Source organism: Mixophyes fleayi, chromosome 6 (genome assembly GCF_038048845.1).
Source record: "Mixophyes fleayi isolate aMixFle1 chromosome 6, aMixFle1.hap1, whole genome shotgun sequence".
Taxonomy (NCBI): Eukaryota; Metazoa; Chordata; class Amphibia; order Anura; family Limnodynastidae; genus Mixophyes; species Mixophyes fleayi.
The window spans coordinates 75,427,299-75,444,551 of NC_134407.1; the positions used below are offsets into that span (position 1 = coordinate 75,427,299).

The 17,253-nt window shown below is 39.5% G+C and overlaps 1 long non-coding RNA gene across 1 annotated transcript; it reads right to left on the minus strand.

Moving 5' to 3' along the window:
• Positions 1 to 13,719: 13,719 nt before the first annotated feature.
• LOC142160298 (uncharacterized) lies at positions 13,720 to 16,847 on the minus strand. The gene is made up of 3 exons (XR_012693147.1): positions 16,631 to 16,847; positions 14,149 to 14,283; positions 13,720 to 14,055 (listed from the first exon to the last, which is right to left on the minus strand). It is a non-coding gene; the product is annotated as an uncharacterized LOC142160298 (long non-coding RNA).
• Between the last annotated feature and the right edge of the window lie 406 nt (positions 16,848 to 17,253).

Consider the following 17,253-nt stretch of genomic DNA (forward strand, 5'->3'; position numbering starts at 1 on the left):
GAGCCCAGGATTCTCAGGTGGGGGATGGTAATGCCCAACAATAGTATACAGTATGTATAGATGAGTGAATGGAGCAATTTATGTGTTTGGGTTTCCTCCGGGTGCTCCGGTTTCCTCCCACACTCCAAAAACATACTGGTAGGTTAATTGGCTGCAATCAAAAATTGACCCTAGTCTCTGTCTGTCTCCCTCTCTGTCTGTCTTTGTGTGAGTGTGTGTATATATTAGGGAATTTAGACTGTAAGCTCCAATGGGGCAGGGACTGATGTGAATGAGTTCTCTGTACAGCGCTGCGGAATTAGTGGCGCTATATAAATAAATGATGATGATGATGATGATGATATATGAGGGTGGCTGAGAGATATGATGAGGCAATGAGAGAAATATGAGTCTGGCAAAGGGAGAGGTATGAGGAGGACAATGAGTGTATATGTATGTGTATTGTACAGTATAGTATATGTTAGTGGACTCGTAATTCAATTGGGTTGCGGTCCACTTGTATTTGATAATACCTATATGTGGCTCTTGAATAACAGTAAGTGCCACTGATGTAAAGTATAAAACCATGCTTTCTCTAAATACTGATCATAAACATTTTCTGCCACAGCATTCAGTAACAAAAACCCTGCATTTTAAAGATACACCTTCTTAGGAGATGTTTAAAGGTTTATTCTGATTTAGGGGTATATTTTTTTTCTCTAGCAGAGCGTATCCAACTGGTTCCTTTTTCTAAGGCATCTTTATCTTATCAGCAATCGAGATGTAATTTCTTTATTTACTTTAGTAGATCTTAGGCGTAACGCTCCAAATTACATAAACAATGATTCAGAAAGTCTATATGGAAAAAAGGCCTCATACCTGTAAAATTAATTAGGAATCAAATATATTCTTACTTTCAATTTTCCTTCATTGCATTGAAAATACCAGATAAGCATGGAGTTAATACATTGCCTATTGACGGCTTCCAGAGACAGTCATGTCCGGTCTGATATGCCCTTTCTAGCGTGTGGAGGAATCATTTTCAAATATTTGAAAAATTACCTGCAGGTGACATCATGGAATATCATTTAAGAATGAACAAGGCTGAACTTTGCATGTGTAATTGTCTCATGGAAGCACCAACTTGTTGTACATAACAAAGGGTGTGTTGTTGAAGAAGTTATATAGTTGGGGGCCATTGAGATTTTCCCAGACATTAAACGTGAGCTATATTTTCCATGCTCTTCTTGACAGAGGAAACAATTCTTGTAGCATCTGGGATACCTTTGCATTTTTTCTCTATAATATAATTCGAGAAAGGATGAAGAACATTTTGCAAATAATGATGTTTATACTCTTAATAATTAAAGTAATATTCATTATGATTAGGCGCATGCTGGCAATGATTTGTAACTTTGTAAAGCATACGCAATACAATGGATTCATGTATATACATATTTTAGAATACATTACAATATTTACTGGTATTCTTCTGTTCTGTTAGCGTAGATTTACTCATGTTTCTAAAAAGGAAAGGTGGAGGTGTTGCCCAAACCAGTCAAATTCTAGCTATTATTTTGGGGAATGAACAAGACAATTGATAGATTGAATCTGATTGGTCGCTATGGGAAACACCTTCACTGTTTCTTTTTAGAAGCTTTAGTAAATCTACCACTTGCCTTGTTGTAATAGGAGTTATTTACAATCTCTCCAATTTATTAATATCCTTTTTAAGACGTGACTTTGCTCGTGTACTTGCCTGTTGCATGAGCTTACCCTTTACATCTAACTTAGAATAGAAAGATTATTTCAGCTCCTTGTATCCATCTATGTGCATTTAGTTACTGCCCTCCCCATGTACCATGTCTAATAGTATAGAAATTCTAGTGTAGATATGTTGTATAACACTGTGGTTCACAGTCTATTGTTTAGATTAATGTCCTGTCACTTTGTTCTCTGATGTCATTTTTTTACTAATAAAGTTAAAAAACAGTTGACATAAAAAGTAAAGATGAGTTTTCCCCCTTGACTACGTTTGCCCAGGATAGAGCATGTAATTGAGCACACTATTTGCAAATTACCTATTAAAAAAAATCACGCTTGTGAAGGGCAGTGTAACTGCAGTACAGTCCAAAACCCAAGATTACCTATTTTTGCATCATTGATCTGCTTTTGCGGTACAAGATGGCACCAATGTTCTAAAAGATGGTTTCACCAAAGTATCAAGTTTGGCTAGACAGAAGGCCGATCGGTTTTGCCAGCCTGATAATTACGGGCCTGATTCATTAAGGATCTTAACTTGAGAAACTTCTTATTTCAGTCTCCTGGACAAAACCATGTTACAATGCAAGGGGGTGCAAATTAGTATTCTGTTTTGCACATAAGTTAAATACTGACTGTTTTTTCATGTAGCACACAAAAATCAACTTTAAATTTCAGTGTACAAATAAGCTATCAAGTATTTGTGTGCTACATGAAAAAACAGGTAGTATTTAACTTATGTGCAAAACAGAATACTAATTTGCACCCCTTTCATTGTAACATGGTTTTGTCCAGGAGACTGAAAATAAGAAGTTTCTCAAGTTAAGATCCTTAATGAATCAGGCCCTACATTATTAAAATGGGAGATGACTAAGCAAACTTGAGGGAGTTACCTTTTTATTACAAGGTAACATAGCTTGTTTAGAGCAAACACTTGCTGGATATTTACACCTGGGGGTATATTTACTAAACTGCGGTGTGAAAAAGTAGAGATGTTGCCTAAATCAACCAATCACATTCTAGCTGTCATTTTGTAGAGTGTTTTCAAACCCGCAGTTTAGTAAATATACCTATTGGCATCATTGTCAGTTTAGTTAGTGTTAGCCATTTTCAGAAAAGCAATGTGGATAGAAGTCTTAAATTAACAGACATAAAAAACATTACAGTCCTTTGGCCCTTTGCTGACAGAAGTTGTTTAACAATAAATGGAGGATCAATCAATAGGGAATGTAGGTATATATGTACACAACCCCTGATTAGGCACTAAATAAGGGCACACAATTTTCCATACACCCCTTGCCCTTTGTAAATTCTTTCCTTGTTTATTTAATATTGTGTTGTGCTGTTCATCCTTTGTGCTATTTAATATATTTTGAGGGTGTTTTGTTTTGTTTTTTTGTTTTTTTTTATAAATTAGAGGTTTCACTGTTGCTTCTGCTGTATAGAAAGAGGTTTAAACTGATTGGAAGCTCTCAATAGATACGAACATTTTAAACAGGGCAATCAAAAGTTAACTATAGTCAAAACAGTGTACATTTTTCTAATGAACAAACAAAACTGCATTGCTTATTCATAGACAATGTCACAACTTACAAAAAATTGATTTTGCTAACAGTTCCCATTGAAGCCATAATTAGCTTCATCTCTCTGCTTTTGGTCATCATCTCCATTCCCCATTAAAAAAATATGGGATAATATACTGCAATAAGTTCACTATATGCCATGTTTTACAAATGACTTTAACATCATATATAATATATGTCTATTTTTTCTCTGTCTATCTTTACATTTTCTTAATACGAAATTTCAAAGACCTTTATCCATTCTGCATAATGCTTTACTGTCAATCTAATTGCATTCATTTCTTGGGGTTTTATATTTTTAAAAACATGGATTAGCATTGACATGTGGTTTTCTTTTCTATTTTGGTGCTCAGACCTTTATGAATTATATATTGACTTTTTCTTCTATAGTAATCTGAAGAACGACCTCTATCATTCATGGCTTATACTGTATAATTATGCTTTACAATTGGAAATATGATAAGTATTTCAAAGACATACTCAGAATTTAGCACATAGAGGGTTTTCCCGGTAGGTACTGCTTTAAGAAGGATGATTTTAACAGTAGAGTAATTAAGTCATTTGTTTTGATTGCTTTGTTTGCCTGAAATGAACAAGTACAGCCACTAGCGTAAATATACAGATGGAAGCACGTTCAATTAAATACATAGTTTTATAATGAGGTTGAAAAAGAATGCAAGTCTATCAAGTTTAACATAGTTTGATCCCAGATTTGTTGTCCCTTACGAAGGCAAAACAAAAACCTCAACCCCCCTAACTGCTTAAGTTGCTCATTTTAACTATTGTAACAAAAGCATCTAAACAACTTTTAAGTATGGCCAGCGATTCTGCCATTACAATCTTGCTCAGCAGTGGCTATCTTACCTTGACAATGAAAACACACTTGTATGTTGTCACGGCAAACATTGTTCCTGCAGTCACCTGGGTCTAAATAGCTGATTAAAAAGAAAAATCTTTGTATGCTCCTTCAATATATTTGTAGACTTTAATTAGGTCACCTAATTTGTCAAAGCTTTCATTATTATTACAAACCTTTCTATTCATATTTATATAGCACCATCATACTATGCAACACTTTACATAGAATATTTAATAATTCCCAGGCACTGTCCCAGTTTACAGCATACATTATCTACCACATACACACACACACTAATATTAACCTAGGCATGTTTTTGAAATGTGGGAGGAAACTAGAGCATAATAAACTAGAGCACCTAGAGGAAATCCACACAAACTATGTCCACATACACTATATCCACAAGACAACTATATATAGATCATAATAGAACCCATGTTCTCAGCTCCGTGAGCCAGTCATGCTAACTACTGTGCCACATTTAACTGGTTCATTCCCTTTTTTAATGATGCACCCCAACTCAGAAACTTCTCAATTGTCTTTCTCATACTGTTATGAACTTGCCCTTAGAATCGTCCTCATTCAAGATGGCTGGGATTGTCTCATGAAGATTCCATCTTGGATCTCATATCCTGTTTGGGCCTAGAAAAAGCTCTTCCTGTTTTGAAGCCTTTGCTTGAGTATTGTGTTTGTATCTGAACTAGATGCTTCCTCAGAACCTTGCGTCCTCTTGTGATTTGGACTGCATTTGCTTGATATTTCTACCAGACCTTTATCTGCCTTGAGATTTCACTTGTTGAATACTCGAGATTTATATATATATATATATATATATATATATATATATATATCAAAATAAATCCTGTTTACTACATAACTACCTGGCTATTGGGTTCCGTTTGTGATACCAGAAGTGTGACACATACACAGATGCCAAAAACTGTGACCCATATTCTGTATGTAATCTAATACGTGATTTATACAATTGCAAAATTATATTTTCGTTTTATATGTCACTGTTATATTTTATGGCTCCTAGGATTTTTATTAGCTCTTTACACTAGCATGGTTTGCTGCATTTCTTCTTATTGTCTATTTAATGTACATGTATGTCTCATTTAAGGTATATGTATCCGAATTTTTACCATAGCCTACTCATCATTTGGTCCAAGTCCTACTGTAGTGGCTTAATGCCCTGCTCTGCATTGAACTTTACAAAGCTTGTGTAATGCCTGAAAACTTGAATTCTATTGTAAAACCAGAATATTCATGCTTTCAAACAAAGCAGCCACTTTTCCCATAGTGTTAGTGTGACAGGATGGACTACCTATGCCACCCTGTCTGTTGTTGCTGGGAACCGGCTGGGCTTACTTTGGCACCGTTCCCTTTCGTTATCCCAAATGCGCCCTCTTGCCGCGGTAGGAGCGGCTTACAATGCTGCCACCACTGAGCTCCTTTATGGCGCTCAGAACCACGTTCCTTTTGGGTAACTGTCACTGCTAGTGTACTCCCATGTTGGTACACTTGGGCTGGTAACTCCGGACCTCTTACTATGGATCCAGGTCGCTGTGGATGGATCCTCTCTCTCCTATCACACTGACCAGAGCTGCATGGGTAGCAGGCAGAGCGGTAGTACTGGAAAGGCTTGGTTCCAAACCTCAGACAGTCGGAGAACGGATTAGATTTTAGGGTTTAATCAGCAGGTCACAGGATTACAGCAATATTGAAGAAGTTGTCAAGCAGGTTCTTGAAGCAGAGTGATGTTTATTGCTCAAGTGTCCTGACAAGGACAATTCCACTGATTTAAGGTATCAGTGGTCAGGTCAGATGGAACATTAGAATGCTACATTACATGCTCACACAGCTCACCTTTTATACCATTCTGACATAACTCCTAGCAGAGGTAAGCCAGCCCCTTGGATCTAGCTGGCTCCAACCGGTCTAGAATATTCCCTCAGATCTCAGGATGTAATCTAATTTTGCATCTAATAATTGAACTTCCATATCAACTTGATTTCCATCAGATCTCAGTATGTAATCTAGTTTTGCATCTTACACAATTTAACTTCCACATCCCCCTTCAGATGTTCTGTCTCCATTGTTTAGAGTTCCTGTCTGTCTAACAGGACCTGCACTCAGGTAACAGCCCCCCTGTTGTTCATTCAAGTGTTGGTTACTCACATTGAATAGACTTAATTAGCCTTCATGAGGACATCCTCTACATTACACAACAGACTTACAAATGCTTATCAGAAATCAAACATATACCTTAGACATGAATGCATTTCCTTGCACTAAGATATGCAAAAGGGTTTCAAAACAAAGACTTATTGTATCAGGTATACATCAGAAATAAGGTATTTCCTTTAGCAAGGGTAAACAGAAAAACCAATCTTTCTACCCTGGTCTCAGAGATAGCGATTTCCTATCTCACAATATACACAATATCAAAAATAAGTGCATTGGCAATTTATATAAAGCGGCCTACACTATTTCCTTTAAATTAATTCATACCAAAAGTTATTTATCAGTGATCCAGTCACAACTAGTATGTTCGCCAGTGGTCTGTTTCCCCCATTACTTAAGCACAGTGTTTAGGTGTTTACAATTCAGGATCTAATTGCTGCCAATTTAAGACAGGATGTGAAAACAAGCTAAGGGATTGTCTAATAGGTATAGATGGTTTCAGGTAAGACTAGCGGGTATCTGGAGATAGGTATTACATGCACTGAGGTCAGAACAGGAAACAGGTATTCACAAGCAAAGATACCCACAGAAACACTCTTGTGGGAAGCCCTCTAAGAAGAGTGGAATCTGTTATTGCTGCAAAAGGGGAACCAACTCCATATTAAAGTATATGTATTTGAATACAATGTAATTACAGTCCCTATCGGTGTAATGGTCAAACATTCGAATACCTTTGTCCATATAGTGTATGTGGGATCTCACTGTTTTAGGGTAGCAATCAGGAGAGAGGGATATAAAAGAATTTCCAATGCATTACATGTACATTGAAACACTGTGAAGACTATCACCAATAAGTAGAAAAAATGTGGCACAATAGGGACAAGATGACCATCCAAGCTTCTGATTCTTCAAAAGTTGTTGACAGGACAAGGAGAAAACTTATCAGGGAGGCTAACAAGAGGCCTACAGCAACATTAAAGGGATTTCTGGAAGGAACAGGTCACTCCCTGTATATGGCAACAGTCTCTCGTAATCTTCATATGCCTTGATTATGGGGTTGCGTGGCAAGATGGAAGCCATTTCTCACATAAAGAAAATCCATACCCATCTAAAAGATACGTTTGTTGCACAGACACCATAGCTCATCACCCAAAGGGCACTGCAACACATCAAAGTCCGGCAGTTACTTTCCAAACCCACTGTCTAGTGCGCTCCCTCTGCCCATCCATCCGCTCCAGGCACACAACCTTGTGCCATAATAATATTTAGTACAACAGAAGGCGACCCTTTAAGATCTCTGAACCTGTGATCATATATTCTCTCTTGAGATCTCCTCTGCTAATCAGCTCAGCTATCTAAACCTGCTTAGTGCACAGGCCTGTGCCAGAGGATAAGGCTCCATACGTTTATTACAGCGAACCAGTATTTCTTGTGGCTGATCTCTATGAATTCTGACCCGGACCTGTCCTGACCTCTCTTTTGCCTGTCGTTTAGTTCTGTTCATGCTCCTATTTGTTGGTGATCCGGTTTGTTCGGATTCTACCTCTGTTTGCTGATTTGGCCAACTGCAGTCCGCTTTTGTATCAGTCCCAGCTGCATTGACCCATCATTGATCCAAACTGCATCATTGCAGTAACTTCTATTTCTCCAGCAAGCCCTCCTCCGGGCAAAACATTTCTTACTCCTAAACTTGGTACCAGTCTGTTATGATACGCTCACGTATCTAGGTTCGCAGGCCATGCAGGAGTTAAAAGTCACAGAAACTAATTTCCAGAAATTACTGGTGGCCTTCTCTTCCTCAAGATGTGAAGGAATTTGTTGCAGCCTGTCTCACGCCAAAATTTACATCTTCTAATAGTTCCAGACAGGCCTTAGACACACTTCAATGGATTTTTGTCACTGATCTACTTCCCAGCAAAGGATTTAATACTATTTGGGTAGTGGTTGACAAATTTTCAAAGGTGGTCCACTTCACCAAGGAGGTATGGACTTGGCTGCGTGAGGTGCGTAGGTTGCAGTTCTCCAGATAAGTCACCAGTGCGTTAGTGTGGAACAGGAATAGTCAAAAGGTCCGGGTCAGAAGTCAAACAGGAGCAAAGTACACAAGGATAATACAGAGGATGGTCAGAGGGAAGTCAGAGGTCAAAACTAAACAGGCAAGAATGGTACCAGGGATAACATGAGAGAGTAGTCCAGAGATCGAGGAAAAAATCAGAGCTAAAACACAATGCAGACACAGGAACAAAAGGCTGGAGCTGGTGAATCAATACTCTGGCACCAGATACAGCCAGAAGGAGGTTAAATAGAGGGAAGTACTCCTTGATTGGTGTTTTGGCGGGTTTTTGGCGTTAAGAACGCAACCGACCACTAAGCAGGAAAAGAGTGTCTCTAGTCGCTATTGTTGTATTTTACTAAGTGTGTGCACTTTGTTTAAAAAAAGAGCTAATAATCTCTTTCCTATCTCCTTACCTGTGTGACCTATGAACCTAGAGAACCAGGTATCCAGTAAGCTAAGGTTCCTACCCAGGTGTCCTCACAGGCACCCTGCAGTACGTTTGTGTACCAGTCCAGGTTACGTTCACCAGTCTCTTTTTGCACTTTTACACCAGCTCGTCTCAACTGGAGGCAGCACAGACGGCTGTGACATGCGAACTTACCTGCAGCAAAGCCCAAACCTCCTTGCAGGGGACTTTGGAGAAAGCCAATGGTTCGTTAGACTCCACGCCTCTGTTACTGCCAGCGTTAATCCAGGTTGGTGAAAGAGAATCCACTCTCTGCTAGAATTATGATAGACGCCATACCAACAGTGAAGTATGGTGGTGGCAGCATCATGCTTTGGGGCTGCTTCTCTTCAGTGGAGAAGAGGGCTCTACTAAGTCTAATTAATTACTCTGAATATCAAATATTTTGGCACAATACCAACTGGCCTCTATCAGAAATCTGAAGATTAATAGAAATTTCACTTTCCAACATGATAACGGATCCAAAGCACACATTCTAGTCAAACAGGCAATGGCTTCAGAAAAGAAAGGTTAACGTTGTGGAGTGGCCCAATCAGAGCCCACACCTCAATACCATTGAAAACCTGTGGAATGACCTAAAGAGGGCTGTGCCCTGGAGATCCCTTCACAATTTGATGTAACCTGAACTTTTTCAGTGGAAAAAGTGGGATAGGATTGCAAAGTCTAGGGGCTAGATTTACTAAGCTGCGGGTTTAAAAAGGGGGGATGTTGCCTATAGCAACCAATCAGATTCTACCTTTCATTTATTTAGTGCTTTCTACAAAATGACAACTAGAATCTGATTGGTTGCTATAGGCAACATCCCCACTTTTTCAAACCCGCAGCTTAGTAAATCTAGCCCTAGATGTGTAGACTTCATAAAGACTTATTCAAAAAACTTTTTTGCTAAAACAAAAGTTAAAAGTGCTTCCACATAGTACTAGTTTAGGAGTTTGAACACTTATACAACCAGGGCATTGAAGGTTTTTAATTTTCACTTATATTTCTTAAAAATTGACACTTGAATTTTGTTTGTTGCAAGGTGGAAAAAAGTCTGACATGATTTATCTTGATTTCAGGCTTTAGATAATAAACACCTGCAATTTCAATAATCGTGTGTAGACTTTTATATCAACTGTATGTGGCCATGGTATCAAAACACAAGACAGCTTTATGTAATCATCTTGTGAACTGGAAACACAACATCAGGTGCAGGATTAAACACATATCATAAGTCAAATATATATTTGCACTCAAAGCTCAATCCAGTGACGGTCATAAAAGTTCACTTTTATTGCACTGTACAAACATTAAAAACAGAGACATTGCACCATAGGGTAAATATCAAATGAATTTATATGTTTTAAGTTAAATGTTCTTCCTTATATGAACACTTGAATAACTCAAAGTGGGTTGTAAAGTAATTTAAGTGTACCTATGAGTAAAGATGTAATTAGAAGAATGTTAGGTATTTTGAGATCTATCTGATTCTTCATTGTTTCTGTTTTTAATGTTACTACAATCCTATGTATATCTCAAGTCTTATGTGTCTTACTGGGCGGAGCTTAGAGTGTTGGTCTGTCTTTGATTCACTGTCTTTCCAGAATTCCATAATGCAACATGACCATAATTAACTGCATGCAGAAGACTGTGAGCTCCTGATGTAGGAATTGATCATAAACCCATTTCCGCCGTTTATAAATGTGTCTCTTGTCACCATTGTTACATTGCTTATGCAAACAAATCTGAGCTGATCGTATCTCATGCTTGAGGCCATTTTTGCATGGAGGGGCAAATTGGAGATGGGCAACTTTGGGATGCAACTTATTTTGCTTTATACTTACGTTAAGATACATTTTTGCTGCTAATTTCTGGCCGCAGTATTTCAGACACCTCTAAATCAGGCACCTTTTTATAGGGATCATACTATACGAATATGCAGCTATTTGCAGGGGCGCACGCAGGATTGTCACGGGAGGGGTTCCCCTCCCCAAAAAAGCGAGAGTGCAGCAGCTCCGTTTCGGCAGCGCTGTCCTATACAGCAGCCGCGGCGCTGTCAAAGAAGCGTCCGCGGCGGTGTATACAGCACCGCCGCGGACGCTTCTTTGACCGCGCCGTGGCTGCCGTATAGGACAGTGCCACTATGGTGGGCACTTAGTTAGCGGAGGGGGGGTTCTGAAGACCCAGAAACCCCCCCTGCGTGCGCCACTGATTTGAGCAATCTCAGTAATGAGAACCATGTCTACAAAATGTGCCTCTGCTACCTACACTGCACCATTTTATAGCTCCAAGGTCACAAAACCAGCATTGCCGATTGCAATCTGTAGGTTTTAAATAATCTGGCCTTTATTGTATGGTAATTGTAATGAGGGGAGGAGCAATAAACAGAAGCGCAGCTGTCACATGAGTGCTCCTATACAGTGGCGGATCCATGGGGGGAGGGGCGATCGGGGCGATCGCCCCCCCTAGCGGGGGCTTGCTGCCGGCGGCTGCACACTATGTGCAGGTCCGTTCGGCAGTGACAGGCAGGGACAGTGTGCTGCCCGGCTGCTCTGATTGTGTTTTAAACACAATCAGAGCATCCGGGCGGCACACTGTCCCTACCTGTCACTGCTGAACGGGCCTGCACATAGTATGCAGCCGCCGGCAGCCTCAGATGTAAAAAAGGGGGCGGGGCCTAAATCGCCCCCCCCTAAATCGCCCCGGGTAGAAGAATTCTCTAGATCCGCCCCTGCTCCTATATGCCAGTGTAGTCCCTCAAGTTGCAAACATAACAGAATAGAAGGCAGGTGAATACCTCATGAAATGGACTTGTCCTACTGAAATTCTACAATAGGGAACTAATCTAACTGATATAGTTTCCTAGTGCATATATGCTCTATAATAAATATTTTACTCTGTAATGAGTGTGTAGGTTTGTCATCTTTTTTTCATGATAGATCATTTTGTGAAAATTACCTTTACAATTTATGTTCTTGGAAACATTTTGTAATAACATTTTAAGCTAATAATTTCCTTTTGCAATTGTTAATTTCCTAAGATTTTTTTTAGATACCTGTGATTACATGTTACTATATCGATTTTAATACTTTTCCAATTACTTTAACTGGTTTCTTTGCATTCTCTGACACTTTTGTTGACATATGGTCAACTTTTCAGTTTGGTCTGTACTTGAGCGACACCTATGTAAGACTATAAGCTTTAAGTCTATTGCTTCCAGGGAACCACACCAAGAGTGCACCTCAGGAGGCCCAACTATTTTTTTAATGTAGTATTAATGGCACTTTAATGGAAACTACTGAGGAGGAATGAGATATAGGAGTTTCTACTTCAGGTGATTTAAAGGCAGGTAAGCAATGTAATAAAGCAATGAGAAAGGCTAGTCAGATGCTTGGTTGCATAGGGAGAGGAATTAGTAGCAGAAAGAAAGAAGTAATAATGCCACTGGTACGGGCTCATCTAGAATACTGTGTTCAGTTCTGGAAGCCATATCTCCAGTAGGATATAAATACATTACAGACTTTAGAAAGTGGGGAAAATACAATGGAGCATGGCCTACAGCACAAAACTTTTCCAGAAAGACTAAAATATCTTAATATGTATAGTTTGGAGTACAGAAGGGAACAGGTGGACATGATAGAAACTTTCAAATATATCAAGGTATTTAACAAAATACAGGAGGAAAACATTCCTCAAAGGAAGAGAAATATTAGAACACAAGTTAACCCGTGCATGATACTCATGCATTCTAGTCAAATCAAGCTACTTAAGGTGTTAAAAAGGTTCTTGTCATGCATTTGGGCCATAGCCCAGGCCTCAAACACCAACCACTCCCCACTGTCACCCCAGGCAACCACCAACCACTCCCAACTGTCACCCCCGGCAACTACCAACCACTCCCCACTGTCACTACCGGCAACCACCAACCACTCCCAACTGTCACTTCTCCTTCAAGAAATATATATATATATTTTTTAAATCTTTATAAACACTTTTAACAATTAACAAATTAAATTAACAAATTAAAAACATCTTAGTATACCAATTTCAGCCCTTTCTGAATTTTTTTTCCACACACACTAAGAATTTAGTAGGTCAGTGTATAACTCCGCCCAGCAGGTGGCGCTGCAGCTTGGTTTTATTTTTTCCACACACACACAGACAGACTAACACACGCCACTAGACATTTATATTATAGATGAGGACATGCACAGAAACTGGAGGGAAGTACGTTCAGAGGATATGTGGGGAACAACTACTTCACAGAAAGGGTAATGGATATGTAGAATAGCCTCCCATCAGAGATGGTAGAGGCTAATATAGTTGAGCAATTTAAACATGCTTGGAATAGACATAAGGATAGCCTTAAAAAGAAATAAGGATTAAATAGGGTTGGAGGTTACCATACTGCAGGTTAAAAATGGGCAAACTAGATTGGCCAAGTGAATCTTATCTATCATCAAATTCTGTTTCATTTGCCTAAGTGTTTCTTTCTTTGGCTCAACCATAACCTAGTTCTAGGATTCTGATTTCCTGCTGCATCTACCAGTCTGCTGTCGAACCTGTCCTGGCTCCGACCTTACAATTCATGTCTCTGAATTTAGTGTATGTTTTACCCATGTGGTTTCCTAGGTTTGGACTATGGTGCTCAGTACAAACGGAAATCTGGCACTTAGCTGTTGAAAGTGATATGTTACAGTCAGGGGCTTGATGGCAAATTTTAGCCTGGGAAGTGAGTCTCAGCTCAGCAGACTATTAGGAATATTTTAAAGGAAAATAAATTCAGGTAGCTCAGTGACCCTGTCCAATGCAGCTTAATATGGGACTGGCCCAAGGCAGATACCCCCCTGCAACCAGTCCAGCCAGCTCCTGATTAGAGTGAGGACATCCGTGCACAGACAAACACCAATAACTAGCCATGTTCGTCAAACAAGTTATACTCATGGATAACCACTGCATATCGATTCAGTTATTTTTTATTTCTCTTTATAGCTGTTATCCGCTTATTTATGTAGAATTTCAAAGTTAACCAGTTCCGATCTCTCAGTATGGATGGCTCAGCCATGATGCATGAGATGCAATAATACTTTCCAGGCACCATACATGTCTGAATAAACTTCACCCTGTGCTTCTCTGCAACTTGACCTCAGTTCTGTCCAAGGCTTTTTCCGCACTTCTTTATGACCTGAAATAAAGCAGAAGTATCTATTACAAAATAATATAGAAAACACAGAGAAAACCACATGCTTTGAATAACAAAGCAGTGTGCAACTCAAACCTTTGATAGCTTTGGCTGTGCGTGGGTCCCATGTTGCCGGATCCTTGCATTTTCTCCTTTCTGAAAGGAATGTACCGAATGCATGCCCTCTTGTCTCTCTGGTTCATGGGATTGCTCATCATCTGACTCGTCTCTCTGTAGTTGGACCAGTTATAAAGAAGAAAAGATATATAAACTTCCAATTTAGAAGTTAAAAATTGATTCATTATATCAGATATGAGATTTCAAATCTACCGTTTGGTTCATCTTTTCCAAATTTTTGCCTTTTAATTCAATCAGTCTTCCCCTTTAGAGAACCATTAAAAACTGCTTGCAGATCTTAGCGAGTTAGAGGCTACTATCTGAGAGGCGGTAATACTGACGGTGCACCCTGATGTGGCGCCAAAGGAAGTTTGACAATTTATACAATTCTGTAATTTAGTTTGAAAACTGAACTTGCAAACATGTAGATATTTTCAATGCCCAGTCCACATTCTTCACACTTCTCTGTAACAACAATTTCCATTGCACTTTGCATTGCTGGTGTCTGCAGGATTGGAATATTCCTTCCTCATTGTCCTCAGACTTCAATCCTTGTGGAGTGTCAGCAATCCATCTGAAGCATCTCTGGTAGAAAAGGTAGTTAACAACATCTTGGAAACTTCACCATCCTTTCTTCGATTGAATAAGATCACTTGTGCCAAAGTGACCCTTTCAAGCAGTGCCCAGTTTTTAAGCGAAGGCTCAGTGAATAAATTGCTGTGGTTTGCTTGTTGTTTCTTATCGAGATACAAGTCCATATTCACATCAGTGAAAGGTAAGAATGGAGGCATATTCCATTTCAACTTCTTCAGAGTTTTTAAGTGATCAACTTGTTCCATCTTGCCTCATAGAGCTTCCTGAAGTTGTGTGCATTTTCCACTATAACAGTGCAGCCCTCCATCATTGCACGGTATTCTGCAATGCTCCAAATCTTTTGCAAGCCATGGTCGACCTTCAGTGCTAGTGAGAGGGTCTTGAGTGTACTGTAACCAGGTTACATTATCGTAACTAGCTACCAGCTTCACAGCGTCTACTACATGCAGAAAGTTTGATGTAATGGTAAAGTCTCCCATATTTTGTAAAAAGGGTTAGCTCTTCGGGCGTGTAACTGTAGCCTTCCCATTTCTCAAAATTTCTTATGGATGTACTCATGTTTGCCGACATGTGATTTGAGTCGGTTGTGGACATGCTGCCCCATCTACATAAAACATCTGTCATTTTTAATGATGAATAAAATGTCGTCTTAGGTCATGTCACACAAAAGCTTCTAAAAATCATTGTTGATATCAGGTGTAACAGACTGAACCAAGGCATACAGAGACTCAACTGTTTTAGCCTTAGCCAGGTTTGGGTTTTTCGCATCTTTGGTTTAGTTTACTTTTCTTCATGCATCGTTGCAGGTATTTTCTTGCAAGTGAGCCTTGGTAAGCACCACAAAGTGTTGTCTTTCGTCTTTTTCTGGCTGTTTGCATGGAATCAGAACACTGTGTCCTGTCCTTATTACCTTTGGAGTCATGTGCAAAGTTGCCTCTTTTCCGAAGATGTTCAAATTGCATGCATCTTTCCTTCAAGTGCCCAGGCAACTTCAGTCTCGTTACGGTGAACATGCTCTATATGTTGTATGCTCTGGATCCATCACTTTCTCTGGAAAGTTTTTGGATGGACACACATCAGATTTTCAGCCATCTGTGTATGATGCTGACACCAGGTGGAAAATCATTGTGTGTACAACAAGTCTCTGTGTTCTTTATTTTTGTTCAGCTATCCCACAATCGTACATCACCCCTGCTGTTACTGGTGTCTGAACCACTGTCCTCTAAAGGGTCAGGGGCATACTCATATCCACCTCTCTCTGTTTGCAGGGTGATCTTATTTCTATACTTTTTGTACCTTCAATTTGTATTTAAGAAGAATATGTGCATTTCATTCAATGTACAGAAACATTCAAACACATAAGTGACATGTTATTACATCTTAATGTCTCCTTGCTCTCAAGATTAATTTAAGATATAAGTGAGCAACCCAGAGATATGGGATGTTTCCAGAGACTGTGCACCTTTAAATGTGCTTAGACAACAATTTAGCTGACATGTGCATATGGAGATATTTTGGAGGCCCTCATTTTTTGTAAATGAGTCTTAGGGGCATATTCAATTAGGTTCCGTGATCACGGTAACACACATAGTGAGCATTACCGAAGGTAATATGGTGCCACAATAATGTAGATTATCTTTCGCAAACCTATGGGGTGCGAAGGAAAATAAGTGTTATTGCAGTGCCACGGACTACCTTTGCACCCCGTTCCAGGGCGTTACCGCTATCACGCACCGGAACGGGGCACAAAGGTAATTCGTGGCATTGCAATAATGCTGATTTTCCTTCGGGATCTAATTGAATATGCTCCTCAGTGTCACTATGTTGATTTACAAGATCTTTTTTACGATGAGCACCAGATATGCACCTCAAAAAACATCTTGGTTTGCCCAAGTGTGCTTCAAAGGTCCACCCAGCACACATTAAAGTCCATGCCTCCTCTTCTTCCTCAGGCACAACCTCCACAAACTGAAAGTGCACCTGACTATGCAGGGAAGCGGAAAAATCGATGGGAGGTGCACCGTAGAAATGTCTGAGTTCAAATCAAAAGCAGAGGCTGGAGAACTCAGAGAACATGGTATTACTGTGTGGAATATACTGAGAAACTGAAGATGGCTGCCAGGTATTTCCTGTCAGCCAGCACTTCCTGAATGGCAAGTGGATGGCAGTGATGTAATTTCCTCCAAACACACATAGCATACATCTACATGCACTGTAAACATCACATCAACATACAACACCTTGTCCGTTTAGTACCATCCCTTTCAATTAAATTAACTTTTCAGTTTTACACATAAAATGCAGTAGCTTTTAGCCATATTTATGCTTTAATTAAAACATGAGAGAAAGCGGGCATCAGGTCGTCCTTATTACATGTGGCACTTCTGTGTTTGAATGCTTTGTTACATTGGACTGCACTGTAATAGATCAGTCCCCATGTCCAGTACCCTACTCTCTACCCAACCTACTAACACTAGCTGGATTGCACTT